The sequence below is a fragment of the Cryptomeria japonica genome, chromosome 9 (genome assembly GCF_030272615.1).
Source record: "Cryptomeria japonica chromosome 9, Sugi_1.0, whole genome shotgun sequence".
NCBI classification, from domain to species: domain Eukaryota; kingdom Viridiplantae; phylum Streptophyta; class Pinopsida; order Cupressales; family Cupressaceae; genus Cryptomeria; species Cryptomeria japonica.
In genome coordinates this window covers 447,297,969-447,316,365 of record NC_081413.1, presented here as the reverse complement: position 1 = coordinate 447,316,365, position 18,397 = coordinate 447,297,969, and positions in this window count along the sequence as shown.

Genomic DNA, 18,397 nt, shown 5'->3' with positions numbered 1-18,397 from the left:
TTAGATTGTTTATGCTAAAATGCTCTCTAAAATGTCTATAGTCTAAATGCATACAAGTTTTCAGGATCTGGATTATGAAGGAATGGGCTTTATTTATAGGAAAAATGGAGCAATGGATGGCCAGGATTGAATGGTTTAATCAAGGGTCAAGCTTGAAAGTTGGGGATCCATGTGCACAATTGGCACCAATAAAATGGTGACAAATGTCAACATAGGGTTGGGTTGAAAGAAGAGGTTGGAGGCATTAAAGGCCTGAGAAGACCTCATGGTTATCTAAAGGCTAAGAGTCAAGAATAAATTAGGATTACCCACTGAATTAGGAATTAATCCAAGGATAAACCTTTGTGCAAATGATTAAGAGATAATCATGGTCAAAGCATTGAAGGCTTGATGAGACCCTTGGGTTGGGTAGAGGTTGAGTCAAAACAAATGTTTTAACCATGTGGGAGGGTTGAATTAACCATTAATGGTTATTGAAGACTTTGGGGGATTAAGTGGTTGAAAGTTGGAAGCCTTTAATGGTTATCAAAGACTTTGAGGAATTAAGTGGTTGAAGGTTGAAAGCCTTTAATGGTTATCAAAGACTTTGGGGTCTTTGAGAAGTGACTCCATTTTGCTTAGGAATGTGACAATATTTAGGGGATGGATTAGGCTAATTAGGAAGGGGTTAGAAGAATCTAGAAGGGGATTAGATTTTTGCAAGTGGATTTGGTGGGTGAGGGAAAATGGGATTTTATTAAAATAAAAATTCATTTATTTCAATAAATGTGTGCAAGTTGCATTTGTAGGAAAATGCAAGTGGGGTGGGGATAATGATTTAAATAAATGTTTTATTTAATTTATTTAAAAGAGGAAAAGGGATTTTAATTAAATAAATTTATTTTATTTATTTAATTGATTGAAATTTGATTTAATGAATTAATTAAAATAAATTGAATAATTTATTTAATTAATAGAAGAATGTTTGGGGATGAATTAATTAAATATTAATTTAATTAATTGGTGGCTAGTAGATTTTTAATCAAATAAATACGAAATATTCATTTAATTAAAATGGACAGATTTATGTGACTACATTTGCCCCTCTTTGAGACGGTGCAGTTTATCGCATCGTTTCAAAGAAAGAAAAACTGGTGTGAAGAAATGCCCCATAAAATGTAAATTTAATGGGTGGTATGCCCCTTCGAGAGATGGGCCGAAAAATTTCGAAAAATCGGGCGATCTCTCGAAAAAGAACGAAAATTGGCAGGGTGGTAGAAGAGAAGAAGTTAGGCATACTGGTGAAAAATAGAAGAAATCGGGGGAAACAGGGAGAAATGGGAGGCGCGGGAAGTTCATGGGGACCACGGCGATGAGCAGGGCGAAGTTACGGTGACAGCAGGGGGTATAAATGGGGTGAAAGGGGTGAAAATAGGATCATTTGTGACCGCGACTAGTTGAAAACTTGAGCTCTGACAGTGACATTTGGAGGAGCAAGGAGGAGCTATGATGCCATTTCCGATCACCGAGCACCGATTTGAGTGAGTGCGTCGATTCCAGCGCCCAGCCGACTATGGACCAGCGGTACGCAAATTCGAAAACTTTCTTTTCATGCATTTTTAATATGTTTTTAGCTGAGTCCAAATCAAGTCGGAGCAAGAACGTTGGAACTATGTTTTTAGCGCTTTTGCTCCATGAAGTAGCGCTATTGTGCCGCAATAGCGCTTTTGTAATCTAGTTTGAGCGCTTTTGCTATTAATTAGCGCTTTTGTAGTCAAGTTTTAGCGCTTTTGACAAATTAGCGCTATCGTAGGATTAATTGAGCGCTATTGATGGGTAATAGCGCTATTGTATGGGTAATAGCGCTATTGTATAGCGTTTTTAGCACTTTTGGTGTTGTAGCGCTATTGTAGAAAGGTTTGAGCGCTATTGATGTGATTGTAGCGCTATTGTGTATAACTAGCGCTATTGTAGATAAAATAGTGCTTTTGCCTTAGGATAACGAGATGCCCCAGTTTCGGACAAAATAAATCTCTGGATGACTAACGATTGATGGATGGCGAGGTGCAGTGGGAGTTGTTTTGAACCATAGCAGCCTGATGAGACTTAGGTCATGTGTTAGGATAAATGCCTGTTGAAGTCTAGGCGGCCATGATTGCTTACCTGTTGAGACCCGAAGATACTTGATCAAAGTATCTGATGATAGTCTAGGTTTAAACTTAAGAAAGTTTGATAACAAAACAACTGATGGTGGTTGGATGAATGTCTATGTGCAGGAGGATCTGCGCGTGTTGCAGTTACGCGAGCGCCACCCCGTGACATAGGGATTGCGGGATCGATTGACGCAGATAGAGATTGATTGTATTGCAGTTACTGGCCTCTACGAGGTGATGCATATGCCTATGATTCGGATGAATCACGGCCTAATCACAGCATTGGCAGAGCGATGGCACAGTGAGACGTGCACGTTCCATCTGGCCCCCAGGGCAAGATGACAGTGACTTTAGAGGACGTGTGGCGTATCCTTCGAATTCCGATTCAGGGGCAGCTGGTGACATATGATAGATCCTGGGGGACAGTGTCTTGTCGGTGGATATTTGATGAGGATGTATACATCGATGATGGCTCGATCGCATGGGAGGATATAGCAGCACTATATGAGCCCCTTCCAGCAGTTTTGTCAGGGATCGTGGGAGGACTTCTGTGTCCAGACAGGCGGTCACATGGATTGGCGGTCGGGTGGGGACAGGTTATAGAGATGATGGTGACTGAGGGGACCCGATATGCTTGGGGGCCATGTGTGTTAGCGCACATGTATCAGGAGTTACACGAGGTAGTGTACCGGGGGAGAGGTTCGCTTGCAGTAGGCATGACGCTGCTGCATGTGTGGGCATGGGAGCATCTACCAGTGACTCGACCAGTGAGTCTGAGATTTCGAGCCGTGGACCAGCCCTATATGTTTATGTATAGTGGTATGATGAGCCAGCCCCACTTGGGGAAGCTAGAGTGGTGGCGGTGGGCATTAGATGATTTGGATGCAGTGATCTGGCGGCCATACTTAGAGTGTGAGCCATGGGAGGATGATGTGGAGGCACTACCATATTGCTTCATGACCCAATTCCTCATTGGGAGGACTTCGTATCATGTAGAGAGATAGGTGCCAGGATGGGTGATGAGGCAGTTTGGACGGCAGCAGGGATTGCCGAGTGGATCAGGGCAGTATGCACGAGTGATCCGAGAGCGGTATGCATGGGGTCCAGTGCTACTGTATGATCAGGCACTGGCAGAGTTCCGGACACTGCAGGCGAGGCCATGGGACTTACGACCAAGGGTCGTGGATGCAGGTGTGACAGCAGAGTATACACAGTATCGGGCGGCGCACCCGATCCGACGGATATCAGACCCAGCTGAGCCGATCCCAGCGTTTGAGGATGAGAGGGGACGAGGACGAGGATGGAGAGCAGGAGGTCAAGGAGGAGGAGGAGGAGGAGGTGGAGATGGAGGTGGAGATGGAGGTGGCGGAGGAGGTGGAGGAGGAGGAGGAGGAGGATTGGGGATGCCGAGGCAGCAGAGAGGGAGAGGTGGACTACCTCTTCAGATATCACAGGGACCTTTGATGCAGGGAGTGCAGCTGAGTGGGAGGGGGATGGAGAGAGAGATCCCGATGGCTACAGGTGCAGGGGAGGGTGGTGCAGGGGAGGGACCTAGTGGAGGGGGTGATATAGGTGAGACAGCCATGGACATGGGGGAGGGAGCTACTGGGGATCTGCGGGAGCACATGATAGGTTATTTGTAGACCCGGGTAGAGAGATTAGAGGCGGAGGTAGCAGCTAGAGATGTGCAGCTATTTGCACGTGAGTCAGAGCTGACAGTGGTGCTGCGGGAGAGAGATACTGTGGTGGAGAGATTGGCGGAGCTGCAGGAGAGAGTGCGGACTGGTGCACAGGGGCCTTCAGGGGAGATTATGAGGGAGATGCGGCGAGCACAGGCGGAGATAGAGTACTGGCGTGGGTTATATGAGCAAGTGGTACCGATTAGCCAGCAAGCTCTCAGCTATTCACAGATGCGGCAGGCCAGATCCGAGCGATCGCAAAGGATGCAGAGCAGTGGGGGTGTGATGGGTCCTCTACGGCAGGAGAGATCAGGGGATGCAGGAGGGAGTGGGGGTTCGATGAGGCCTCCACGGAGAGATGGATCAGGTGGTGCAGGTACCAGTGGTGGAGTAGGTAGGGGTGGTGGTGGTACAGCATCTGGCTAGAGTGGCATTTGAGAGAACATTTTTGCATACATGTATTGTATCTTTGTCTATTTTTTTGGACTGTATCTTGGATGGCTCTTTGGTAGCCGATTTTGTAGACTTCATTGTACTCTGATATATGAGATGATATATATGAGGAGATCCCATATTTTGATGAGATGCATTTGATTATGTATGGACGTTTATGCATGATGATGATTTATTGCTTAGATGTATATGTGTACATGTATGCATTTGATGAGATGTTTCTTTTATGCATGTTTGTATGATGGTTTAGGATGTTGTATACTGACATATGAATGCAGGGTTAGATGTATTTGTTGTATGTGATTTGAGATGTAATGCTTTATGTATGGAATGCGATGATGATATATGCGTATGCTGGATTTTATGAACAGGATTTTGATGGTGTTTCCTATTGCGATGCAATGATAAGATGATTTATGTGATGATGTCAATGCAATGGTTTTGAATGAATGATATATATGTATAAAAATGCATCTAGATGTGTATTTAGATAAATGTAATATGGATAAACAAAATGTTTAAGTGCAAATGTTTATATGATAAACAAAATGTTAAATGAATGCATATGGATAAACAAAATATAACGTACAAATGTTTATAAAATGATATTAAAATGAATGTAGATAGATAAACAAATGTAAAGTACAAGTGTTTATATGATGATTTTTAAAATGAATGTTTGATGGATAAACAAATGGAAAGTACAAATGTTTATAAAATGATATTTAAAATGAATGCAGATAGATAAACAAATGTAAAGTACAAGTGTTTATATGATGATTTTTAAAATGAATGTTTGATGGATAAACAAATGGAAAGTACAAATGTTTATATGATGATATGATAACTAATGGGGATAATAACTGCACCTTAATGTGATGATAATAAATGTAATGTGAAATGAATCCTAAAATGAGCATTATAAGATACTGTAGTAATGAATGAATGCAGCTTTTTACTGTAAAGAAATGAATTCAAATAATAAATGATGAAAAGTTTAATAAAATGATAATGGATAATTGATATGAAATGAATGCTTATTAAATGATGCAATACAACCAAAGACAATTTGATCCCATGAATGAATCTAATTATTTATGATTGATGAAAATGATTTTTAAATGAAAAGTAATGTCAATAATGAACTATATGCAATGTTTTTGAAAAATGACATGAATGGACGTAATGCAAGATGCACCTAAATGCAAGGATGATATGATCATGAGGAATGCAAGGTTTTTAAGACTTTGTATGATGCATTGAGGATGTATCAGAGTACTCGGTCGTGATTGTATCCAAGACCAGTTTTTATTAGTCATTTTTGCATGTAAAAGCCTACATATGAATGAATGAGTGGATGGGTGATATGCAACGGAATGCAAGATATAAATAGATGAGGTGAAATGACGATCCATAGTGCTCTATTTTCATCATTGAGCTTTAAAATGTTGGAAGAGAATACAAGCATCTTGACACAATAATTCAAGATGACCTGAGTATTTCTTTCATGGATTTTAATATAGCAAGTTAATACAAATGACTTGATATAAGGGTCAAGTCGACCAGAGTATTGCTTGCGGAACAGACAAGGATTATCTCCTTTCGTGCATGACTTGGATCATCCTCCTTGACCTTAGGCTGATCAGATCCTGAGACAAGTGCATACCGTACTAAGAGATAAAAACCTTTATCCAGTTTGGATGAGGTAGGAGGAACCAAAGGAAGAGCATTGTACCTACAAACAAACAGTATATACATAAAGAATAAAGAATATGGATCCTTGGTAATGGTTCATGCTCATATGGTCGAGATATACGCTGTAGTCAGCAAGCCGTAGTGATCTATAATTGCATTTTGCATAAGATCACGTAGCTTAGTGAACTTCCCACGTAGACACCATTAGTACATGCCCCAGAACTTCATCGGAAATAATGCGCAAACGATACAAAACCATGCTGAAAGATCCTGAAACGAACGATTGTACTCACAAATCAACCAAGTATTTGATAGCTTAACATAATTTTCTTGTCAAAGAAAACGTCATCTTGTCTTTGTTTTGGTAAGGAAGGATGCATCCTTGTTGAAGACAGTTTGATTGTTGATGTGGATTGTGTGGTCGATTGGTAAATGGTCATCGTGTGAGTATTTTATCAATGCTTGTTTTGGTATCTGTATGGATGAGTATGTACAATGTGTTGTCATGTTTTTGTGTGATTTTCGATGGGTTTTTCGATGTTTTTGGATTTTGTGTAATAGTTTTTGAATGTTTTTGGATTTTGTGAGTCATTTTTGAATGTTTTTGGATTTTGTGAGTCATTTTTGAATGTTTTTGGATTTTGCAAGACATTTTTGAAAGTTTTTGTATTTTGTGAGACATTTTTGAATGTTTTTGTATTTTGCGAGACATTTTTGAATGTTTTTGCCAATGAATCACCAATAATGTAGAATCCACTTCCATCATCTAGATTGTAAGGGCATTTCCCCCAAGTTGGACATGATTTATGAAAAAGCGGGATGCCAGACGCATGAAGTACTTTCTTGGATAACAGATCAAATAACAAGCCATGGTTAGATGGATGGATGTGTGTATGTATGAATGTGATCGCAATGAGCCTGAAAGATACTGGAGCCATTGCCTTTATGAGTGGCGCCTGTTTGCCAGGTTTTCGCCATCGTACTTACCCAAGGTGCCACTGGAGTGGTTGTTCACCGTTTGGATGCATGATTTTTCTTTACTTTTTTGAATGTTTTTGTATTTTCTTTAGGACATTTTTCTGAATGTTTTTGGTATTTTCTTTAGGACATTTTTCTGAATGTTTTTGGTATTTTCTGATATGCAGGGGAGCCTGATGCCTTGTACACCTTAGGTATAAAACCGTTTGAGGTGCATGCTATTGATTGGATCTGTGAGCGGTTCTCCATCTAATGTAGCCAACTGATATGCCCCGGACCCGAATACAGTAGTGACAACATATGGGCCGAGCCAATTTGATTCAAACTTGCCTTGATGTTCTCTGTTTGGTTGGTTGCAAGGATTCTCTCGAAGAACAAGATCACCTACCTCAAATGTACGAGATCTAACTCGGTGATTGTAGCTTCTACTCATGCGCTGCTGATAGGCTTTGAGGTGATTGTATGCAGCTTGTCGCTTCTCATCAAGTAACTCTAAGTCCTGAAGACGTGAGACTCTGTATGCTTCATCATCGATGAGATTATGCAAGGAAACTCGTAATGATGGTATCTCAACCTCAATAGGTAAGATAGCTTCTGCACCATAGACCAATGAATAAGGAGTTGCACCTGTAGGGGTTCGAATGCTAGTTCGATATGCCCATAATGCTGGATTCAATTGAACATGCCAATCACGACCGACATCATTGACTGTCTTCTTTAGGATTCCCAATATGTTTTTATTGGATGCTTCGACCTGACCATTGCCTTGTGGGTAATAGGGAGTGGAAAAGCGGTGTTGGATATGAAATTTCTCACAAAGCTCACGAACATCCTGATTTTTGAAAGGAAGACCGTTATCTGTGACAATGGACATGGGCACACCATACCGGCAGATGATGTAATTGAGGATGAATGAGGCGATCTGCTTGTCGGTGACTTGGGTAAGTGGAACAGCTTCGATCCACTTGGTGAAATATTCGGTGGCGGTAATAATGAATTTATGGCCATTGGATGAAGATGGATGGATTTTACCCACAAGATCAAGGCCCCATTGACAGAAAGGCCATGGTGTCATGATTGGTTGCAGTTCCTGGGCCGGTGCATGTATCAGGTCGCCATGAACTTGACATTTCTTGCATTTCCTGACAAAGTAGTAGGAATCCTTTTCCATAGATGGCCAATAGTATCCAGCTCGCATGAGTTTCTTGGCTAGTGACGGACCACTTGAGTGAGTCCCGCAAATTCCTTCATGTACCTCTTCCAAAGCCTTTGTTATCTCATCCTGTTCTAGACATCGAAGGAGAGTACCATCAAGACTACGTCGGTATAGGGTTTTGGCAATAATGGTATATCGAGCAGTTTGGCGAATGAAGGTTTTACGTTGGTTATTTGATTGGTTGGAAGGAAGGGTATGATCGCGAAGATAGGTGTAGAACTCACCGTACCATGGGGATTCGGAACCAACAAGGCGACATATCATTTCAGATTTGGGGATATCATAAGCGGGGATCCAAAGCTGTTCTACCAAGAACTCATAGCGTGTTAAATTCTGTGGAAGATCTAGGAGAGATGCGATAGTAGCCATAGCATCAGCAGCTCGATTCTGATCTCTTGGTATCTGCTCAAAGGTGATAGTAGTAAATGATGTCTTTAGAGTGTCCACCATTTGCTTGTATGGCATGAGTTTATCATCTTTGGTCTGATATTCATCTGTTGCTTGTCGAATGACTAGTTTGGAGTCACCATATACTTGTAGTTCTTGTAATTTCCATTGTATGGCTAATCTGAGTCCTGTGATCAAAGCCTCATATTCTGCTATATTGTTGGTGCATGGAAATGTGAGCCTGTAAGACTTCGGAATGCTATCACCTTGAGGTGTGATAAACAGAATGCCTGCCCCCTAGCCATGCCTAGTGTATGAACCATCAAAATATAGTTTCCATGGCTGTACTTCTGTGAGCATGAATATCTCTTCATCTGGAAAATTGGAAATGAGGGGATGATCGCCTATGAGTGGTGCATCGGCCAACTGATCTGCAATGACCTGACCTTTGATAGCTTTACGGTCCACATATTCGATGTCAAATTCACTTAGAATCATCACCCACTTGGCCAAACGACCTGTCAATGCTGCTTTGCTGAGTAAATACTTGAGTGGATCAATCTTTGCGATGAGTTGTACCTTGTGTGTCAACAGATAGTGTCGCAATTTAGTGGCTGCTAAGATTACTGCTAGGCAAGCTCGCTCAATAGGTGTGTAATTGAGTTCATAGCCAACCAGTGTGCGAGAGATGTAGTAAACAGCACACTCTTTGCCTTCTGCATTATGTTGTGCCAATAATACACCTAATGTTGTACTTGTCACTGAGATATAAAGTAACAACGGTCTACTTGGATCTGGTGGCATCAACAATGGTGGATTCATGAGATAGTCTTTAAGCATCTGAAATGCTTGTTGGCATCTGGCATTCCATTGAAAGCGGATGTTCTTGTGTAGCAAGTGTGTGAATGGGTGACACTTATCAGCCAATTGTGCAATGAATCTTCGGATGGATTGAAGCCGCCCTTGTAATGTCCTTAGCTGACTGATATTCTTTGGAGGTGGCATGTCCATTATTGCCTTAACCTTTGCTGGATCGACCTCAATGCCTTTGCTTGAGACAATGTATCCTAGAAGCTTCCCGGAGGTCACTCCAAAGACACATTTCTTTGGGTTGAGTCGAACATGATATTGTTCCAGTCTATCAAAGATTTGATCTAAGATGTGGAGATGTCCTTCTCTAGTAAGTGATTTTGCTAGTAAGTCATCCACATAATCTTCCATCATAGTATGCATCATGTCATGGAAGATGGTGGTCATTGCTCTTTGATAGGTCACTCCTACATTCTTTAGACCAAAAGGCATTACATTCCAGTAGTATGTGCCCCATGGACATGTGAAGGCTGTCTTATGTTGATCTTCGGGTGCGATCTTTATCTGATTGTAGCCGGAAAAGCCATCCATGAGTGAAAGCATCGCATGTCCTGTTGTTAGATCCACTATGATGTCGATATTTGGTAGGGGAAATTCATCCTTAGGACATGCCTTATTCAGATCTCTGAAGTCAGTACAAATGTGGATGCCCCCTTTTGGTTTGCCGACAGGCACAATGTTGGAGATCCATTCTGCATAATCAATTGGCCTAATGAAACCAACATCTAGGAGTTTCTTGAGTTCTGTTTTGACTAGCACTGCAATTTGGGGATGCATCTTACGAAGCTTCTGCTTGACAGGTTTGGCTCCTTCTGCTACTGTGAGATGATGCATGACTAAATCAGGATCAAGCCCAGGCATGTCTGCATATGACCATGCAAAGTTGATCTGACGCTGTTGGAAGAACTCTATAAATTGAGGTTGTTCCTCTGGAGTGAGAAGAGATGCCAGATGTATGATATGAGGGTTTTCAGGAGTCCCCACATTGTATTCTTTAGTCTCCTCAATGAGAATCGTCGATCGTTCCTGTTGTGTACTAGCAGGGAGAATGTCAAACCCTTCATCCTCAAGTGCCTCAGAGAGGTTTTCACCGTTGGATACGCTCTTTCTTTTTACTTTTGTTGGATCAAACAGTGCCACAGTGTGGTTTTCACTGGAAGATCCATGTTTTAATGTTATATTTTTGTAGCTGAAGGGTTCGGCATCCGCCCCGAAGTATGCTGCGCTATTAAGTTCAATGGCGAATCCAGCTTTGTGATCCCCGCTTGGTAGATTATCCCTTAATTCCAAAAAGTCAATGATAGCCTCATCATTTTGGAAGAGGTCAAGACATGGGGGATTTGGTTGGTTCCATTCGATGAGTTCAGGGTGGATAATGGGCATTACTTCATCGATTAAGTTAAGTGCGGGAGATGTATCAGTGAGGGTTAAGACAGTGTGGTGAAGGTCATTGATGGTACTCTCCCTATCAGAATCCGGCGTAGGATGAGACGTAGGGTCTGTGGAAGATGTTTCCAGCTCAGGTACCCAAGTGGTCTTTATCTGTGCTTCTCCGTAAACAGGTATGTCTTTGCGTGGCAGAGGTGGTGATGTGTCTTCCTCATCTGAAGTGTTAAGCTGTACAGAATCAAATTCCCACTCATGTGAGTCGGTCTCTGAATCACTCTCCAGCATCCGATTGCTATACCATACTGGGATGTCGCTGGAGTTGAATACTGCAGGCATGATTGGTTTATGTATCTTTGTAGTGATCGGTGCTATAGGAACCATGATGGGGATTAAAGGATTTGTCACTGGAAGTATCGGCAGTGTTGATTTAGTGGCTTCTATTCACGTCGGGTTCACCAAATGATGCCCTCCTAAATGGCATAAGGTTAGCTTAAGATCAAACAACACAAAACACACAAGACGTTAGAGTTAATCAATCAAAAACCAAACACATGAAGGCATTCCAAGAGAGACACTAAAAACATGCTAATGAATCTAACTAAAGAAGTAAAGACAAAGAGATATCTCCAACTATCTCTTAGCATGAGATTAGCTCCTTCTCCCTTGTTCCTCTCCTCTCCAAGTTCCAAAATAGTGTAGCTCTCAGCAGCTTTTTGCACTATGGATGCTTATGGAGGATTGAGATTGTAGTATAGCTCCTAAACATGAAATGAAAAGCTAATAGTAATGCTAAAATGATGTATTTTAACCAAAAGACAAAAGATTAGATTGTTTATGCTAAAATGCTCTCTAAAATGTCTATAGTCTAAATGCATACAAGTTTTCAGGATCTGGATTATGAAGCAATGGGCTCTATTTATAGGAAAAATGGAGCAATGGATGGCCAGGATTGAATGGTTTAATCAAGGGTCAAGCTTGAAAGTTGGGGATCCATGTGCACAATTGGCACCAATGAAATGGTGACAAATGTCAACATAGGGTTGGGTTGAAAGAAGAGGTTGGAGGCATTAAAGGCCTGAGAAGACCTCATGGTTATCTAAAGGCTAAGAGTCAAGCCTAAATTAGGATTACCCACTGAATTAGGAATTAATCCAAGGATAAACCTTTGTGCAAATGATTAAGAGATAATCATGGTCAAAGCATTGAAGGCTTGATGAGACCCTTGGGTTGGGTAGAGGTTGAGTCAAAACAAATGTTTTAACCATGTGGGAGGGTTGAATTAACCATTAATGGTTATTGAAGACTTTGGGGGATTAAGTGGTTGAAAGTTGGAAGCCTTTAATGGTTATCAAAGACTTTGAGGAATTAAGTGGTTGAAGGTTGAAAGCCTTTAATGGTTATCAAAGACTTTGGGGTCTTTGAGAAGTGACTCCGTTTTGCTTAGGAATGTGACAATATTTAGGGGATGGATTAGGCTAATTAGGAAGGGGTTAGAAGAATCTAGAAGGGGATTAGATTTTTGCAAGTGGATTTGGTGGGTGAGGGAAAATAGGATTTTATTAAAATAAAAATTCATTTATTTCAATAAATGTGTGCAAGTTGCATTTGTAGGAAAATGCAAGTGGGGTGGGGATAATGATTTAAATAAATGTTTTATTTAATTTATTTAAAAGAGGAAAAGGGATTTTAATTAAATAAATTTATTTTATTTATTTAATTGATTGAAATTTGATTTAATGAATTAATTAAAATAAATTGAATAATTTATTTAATTAATAGAAGAATGTTTGGGGATGAATTAATTAAATATTAATTTAATTAATTGGTGGCTAGTGGATTTTTAATCAAATAAATACGAAATATTCATTTAATTAAAATGGACAGATTTATGTGACTACAGTAACCACACAGGGAGGGCTGCTATTGCTATTTACTTATGTTTGCACAGCAGGGAGGATATTGCCACACACTAATTTGCATTTGGTGTTGGATGTTTTATTTTTAATTTATTGCCTTCCTCCATTCATAGCTCACCAGAGGGAGGACTGGCAAAGATTGTGAAGTTTGGCTTACACCTGCTAATGACATTTTGCTTGGAAGATTCATTATTGCCTCTTTCTCATTTGCTGAAACTTCATCGCTGCACTTTACATTTGTTTGAAAGTTTCAGCTGTTGCCCCTTTGCATTTGTTTGAAAGTTTCAATTGCTGCCCCTTTTACCACCACGTGAGCAGAGGAGTATGCTAGCTTTGACTACCAATAGCATTTGCTGTAATTTGAAGACCTTTACCTCCCATTAAACTTCCAATTTTCTGTTCACACACCATTTGCCATGAAGAGGGGAGGATTTTGGCTGGGCCTTATGGCTACCAATGCATTTGTTGAAATTTTAATTATCTTCAACAACATATTTCACTCCTGCCAATGAACTTGCTGCAAGTTTCAATGCTGAGCCATTGCATTTTCTCCATGTTTTAATCGCTGCCCCTTGTATTCAAAAAATGCTACCAGAAGGTGTGGAACTTGACTTTTACGCTTGACACTTGCATTGTTTGAAAACTTTTGCTCTTTATCCAGTTAGAAGAATAAAATGAAATCCTCTCCAAATAAAAATGTCAATTACAGTCGAGCTAGTATTGATATGCATTACTCTGAATTAAGACTATTTCGCCATTAAAAATAATGCATGGACATGAGCCAGGTTGGGCCCCAAAGTGGGTTCGACTAAAAAAAAAATTTATTTTCATGCAACTGACCTTTGAAATGCTTCAGGAACCTTAAACACACCTCTAGAAATGATTGGCAACATTTTTCGGATCACCAAACCGAGTTTTACATCTTTCAGGCACTTACGCCACATTTTCGCATTTAATCGCAAAGACGTAATTTTCAAAGTGGTCAAAACACCTTTCTGGATCTCACCATCTGACAGGCGTGTACTCTGATATACAAGGATGAACTCTACCAAACAGTTTCTCAAGACGATTCCCAAGTGAAGAGATATTAATTTTCAAAAATGCCCAACTGGCTTTGTCGACATTGCGGACCTGGTGAAGTCAATGTTTTGGCAACACATGATGCATTTCTTAAAAATACCAAATGACCTCCATAGACCCTCAAATTTGAAACACAGGAACCTTGAAGTACATATTAAATCTTTGGATTCTCAGTTTGACCAAAAGTCTGACTGGGTGTAAATGGCGCACTCATGAAAATGGCTACTTTAATTGATATATCACTGAAAGTACGGATAACTGAACCAGATGGCTCAAAGAAACCTTTTGAAAATTGATCAAACGGATTGGTAGAGGCTTGAAATTTGAAACACGGATTGCCTTTTATATCAACAATATCCTGGAATAAACTTTTTGATATGACATTCACCGGGGCATTTTTACACTTGTGCACACCTCACAAACTACAAACAGATTGAGCTTTGAAAACTGAGCAAATGGATTCATAAGGACTTGAAATTTTGCATGCTAACTCACATTTATGCATACAATTCAGTCCATTTTGAAATTCTTCATGATGATAAATAGGGAAAAAGATATAAACACCCAAATTAGGCTACTTAATAAAATTTGCATTTGTGCCTGGAATGCACTTTCAGCTCACCCCTCGAAATGGGTACCTAGTAAACTTATCCAAACTGAATTCTGAAAGTTTCACATCACTGCATAGGCCAAATGAAAGGTGTACAACAAGTTTCCAAAGCATTACCCCCTGAAAATCAACTAGCTCCATTTTACCCTCTCTCTAACTGGGCCATTCAAACTGACTCATTTGGAAATGCAAAGCAAAAATTCGAATTGGGCCTCAAAACCTGACTCAAAATTAATGAGTCCCAATAGTGGCTCTGACTAGGGATGGTTGATTGCAAGATCAACACAAGAATCTAGATATCTATGGTTAAGCAGACCACCCAAAAATGGATCATTCTTCTCTTCTCAAAAGCAAGGCTTCCTATTCTACCCAAACAACAAGGCACTTTATTGAAAACCAAACAAATGAAGCAAAGTGACTGTACAAAATATACAACTTATAAATGGCCCCGGGCCATCAAAACTAAAATCAATTCTTACCTCTGTCAAACACATGATTTTCATTTCGACAAACTGGAGGTAAGCTGAAAGTTTCATTGTTATCTGCTTAATCATTCACACTTCCATTTCTAATTAGCTGATCACATAAAACATAACCAACAACATGTTCATAATCATAAAATCTTTGAAAACCAAACAAATGTTGAAAGGGTTGATCACTAGGTGACATAAGAGTTCCATACTCTTTACCATTCTTTCCTAGCTGAAATGAAAAGTAGTCTAACTTATTCTGAAAGATGAAAACATCAGGCACATCTCTATTGCTAGTTTTCTCAAATGATGAACACTCTTCCACGATGATGGCTTGAAAACTAGAGAGGAGAACTTCCTCATAACATGACTGCAATTCGTCTTGTTGATCACAATTTCTATCAGCACTTTGCACAAGTAAAAACACATGATCATCACTTGACAATGGTTCATTTCCCACTTGCAAATCAGGGAAAAAAATTTCAGACTTGTCATGCCTTTTAACAGCAAGATCCACACAATGCATACCAAAATCTAAGTTCATATCAACATATGAATCTACATTATCACACCTATCAACTGTATATGCATTTTCATCTTGTCCATCACTCGAATCAAATGTAGGGAAAGAATCAATATCATAAGTATCATACTTCACACCCTCAAAAACATCATCAGTATCTAAACAGGCACTGGTTGGGTGTGAGAGATTGGGCACATTTTTGGATGCATACCTCTGAAAATCAGCAGCTAGGAGCTCTGAAATTTATTCACTAGTGAACCTTCTTCATTTCCATTTTTCTTGGCTTCATCCTCTAAGCTGTAAACATTGTCCCAATCTGATAAAGGTATTAAATCAACAGTGCTCATGTCTCTATGCACATTTATTTCATCATTACAACAACTTGCATCCGCATCATAACCTTTATCATGCTGCTCATAAAGTGCTGCTATATGTTGCAACATAGTTTCATAAATTTGGTTGCAAATATTTTGTGGATTGAACTTAACAACAAGGTGATCCATATCATTAAAATCTAAAACCTCAACGGGCTCATGATTACTCAAACAATTACTTATGTTCTCACAAATTTCTTCTTGCTCTGAATACACATCTAAACTGTCATGCTGAGAATAAGAAACACCTTCAGCATCATAGGAGGCATATCCACTCACGGATTCATCTCCCTCACTAAATCTTGTGTACATTTTCAGATTTCATTCTTTCAATCTCATATATCCATTCTTTTATACATGCAACACTCTCTTCTATCAATGTAGTAGACCAATTAATTAAGTCAGGCTCATAAAGCTCTAAGAATAACTCAATCAAAACAAACTCATGGGGTCTAGCATTAGCTGGAAACTCATTTAATGTAGCTATGAATCTTTTATAAAAAATACATGATGACTCTTCCTCTTTTCTTTTCCCTATTTTCTTTCTTAAAAACCAGATGAATTTCTCTTGGATCTTTTGAAGACATACTACAATCTTTTTATCAATCTCTTTCAAATTTGACAAAGGATTTGGAGATCTAGGAACTACATCTAGATCCATCGGGTTTAAAACATCTACTAAACCATTATCTTGACCATGCATCTTACTGTTTCATAAATTCTTTTCAAAACACATGCAGTCTCTAATTTTTAGAATCATACACACTTCTCCCATATTTCTAACTAAAATTCATTTCAAAACATGAAGCATGCATACTCTAAATTTCTTTTCCTTTCTATGGTGACTTTTTCACCTTATAAGGAACATATAATTTCAATGATACTTTGAGGAATACCTGGTAAAATCAATGCTACTGCTGTTCACTTCATTTTCCTTTGACTGAGACCTTCAATCTCAAAACTCCAAGCCTCTGTTACCTCTTTGCTGCAAGCTCACCAAATCCTTTAAATTTTTTACAATAGTGCACACTGGTGTAGAGATCTTTCAAAGTCGCCACTCACTGTTGTGAGAATTTATAAAAACATTTGTAGAACATGCACAGATTTGAACTCACACAAAGATAAAAGGATAACAAATTTTCAACTCTTGGCACACAACACTACCAGGCAAATAACTACAGATCTGAAAACACTTTCAGATTTACAATACTTTTATGACTCTTTCCTCCAATGGTTATGGCCAGACTCATCGATTTGACTTGACAAAATTCTTACATCTCTTTCCCTAGCAGAGTCGCCATTTTTGTTGTTCACCAAAAGTGATAACCCAAGAACACCTACAATTGATCTATGAAGAACTCACAGCTTGGACAACATGACAAGGATATGAATCCTTCTACTCTTCAGGCTCTGCAAAACCTAGGTGGGTATACCTTTGATGCTTAGAATTAAACCTATTACACACCTATGACAACATCAACATAAACAGATAGATCTCACCAAGGCTCAATAACAAGGAGGGTATTGCAGATGGGCTACATCTACACTTACAAATCAACAATGTTTTGAAACATGAGATCGATGGACATACTCCCATAGAACATAAAACAAAGAAAGATATTCTGATGTTGGATTTTAAATTTCTTGTGCAAATAACTTCGAATTGTAATAGATCAGTGCCTTCATCTAGGCATAGAGTCAACACAAATTGCCACAAATGAAATCCAAGTTGCAGATCAAATTCACTGAAAAGATATCCCTGTATTAATGCTTGGCATTAATACATTCTGAACTTCAAATCAAAAGATCATACAAATCCAAACATTAATTCACAATTCACAATTTCTTCTCATTGAATTTAAATCCTTCATGTAAAGGATGCCTAAGAATAGGAATTACACTCTCCCTTGGAGAAGATAAATTCAAAATCCCTTGAATACTGAATTTATTGAAATTGAAAAAATGCTTGAAGATAATCCAATGGAAATGTATATATTCTTTACATATATATATGGCCTGCAACTAGCAATTTGCATCTAAATGTATCTATTCCATGATAGAAAGAATGAGAACATCAACAATTACAACCCATAAAATTAAAATGCACCAGCCTGGAACCCCTCTTGGAAATCTCCCTTAGAGAATTTCTCAAAAATTGGAACCCCTACAATTAAGAAGAATTGGGAATAAGAAGGAGAGGGAAAAAGATCAGAATCCATCAAAACATGCCATGTGTCCCTTTTTCATAACTGCCAAAAATATCTCCTTCCTTCCCATGGAAACTTCTCTCAAAATATCTCATATTTTTTAAAACTAACTCAATATATGCATTCCTCATCCTGAGAGCTTTCAGGTGATATATGATACTTAGTATTTTGGGCAAAAATGGACCTCTGAGCGAATTAATCTTGAATATGGATCCATCATTTAAATTTTTCAAATTTCTCTATAGTCTGCACTATACAATTTAATTTTGATTTTTGGCTCCTTTTTTGCCCTGATGCTTTGCCACGTGGCAGCCCCTGATTGGTCAATTGGATCCACTAGGTGCCACCTCAGATGACACCTCATCACTCTGCCACGTGTCTGCTTTCTTGTCGGCCACATCATCACCACCTCAGCGCC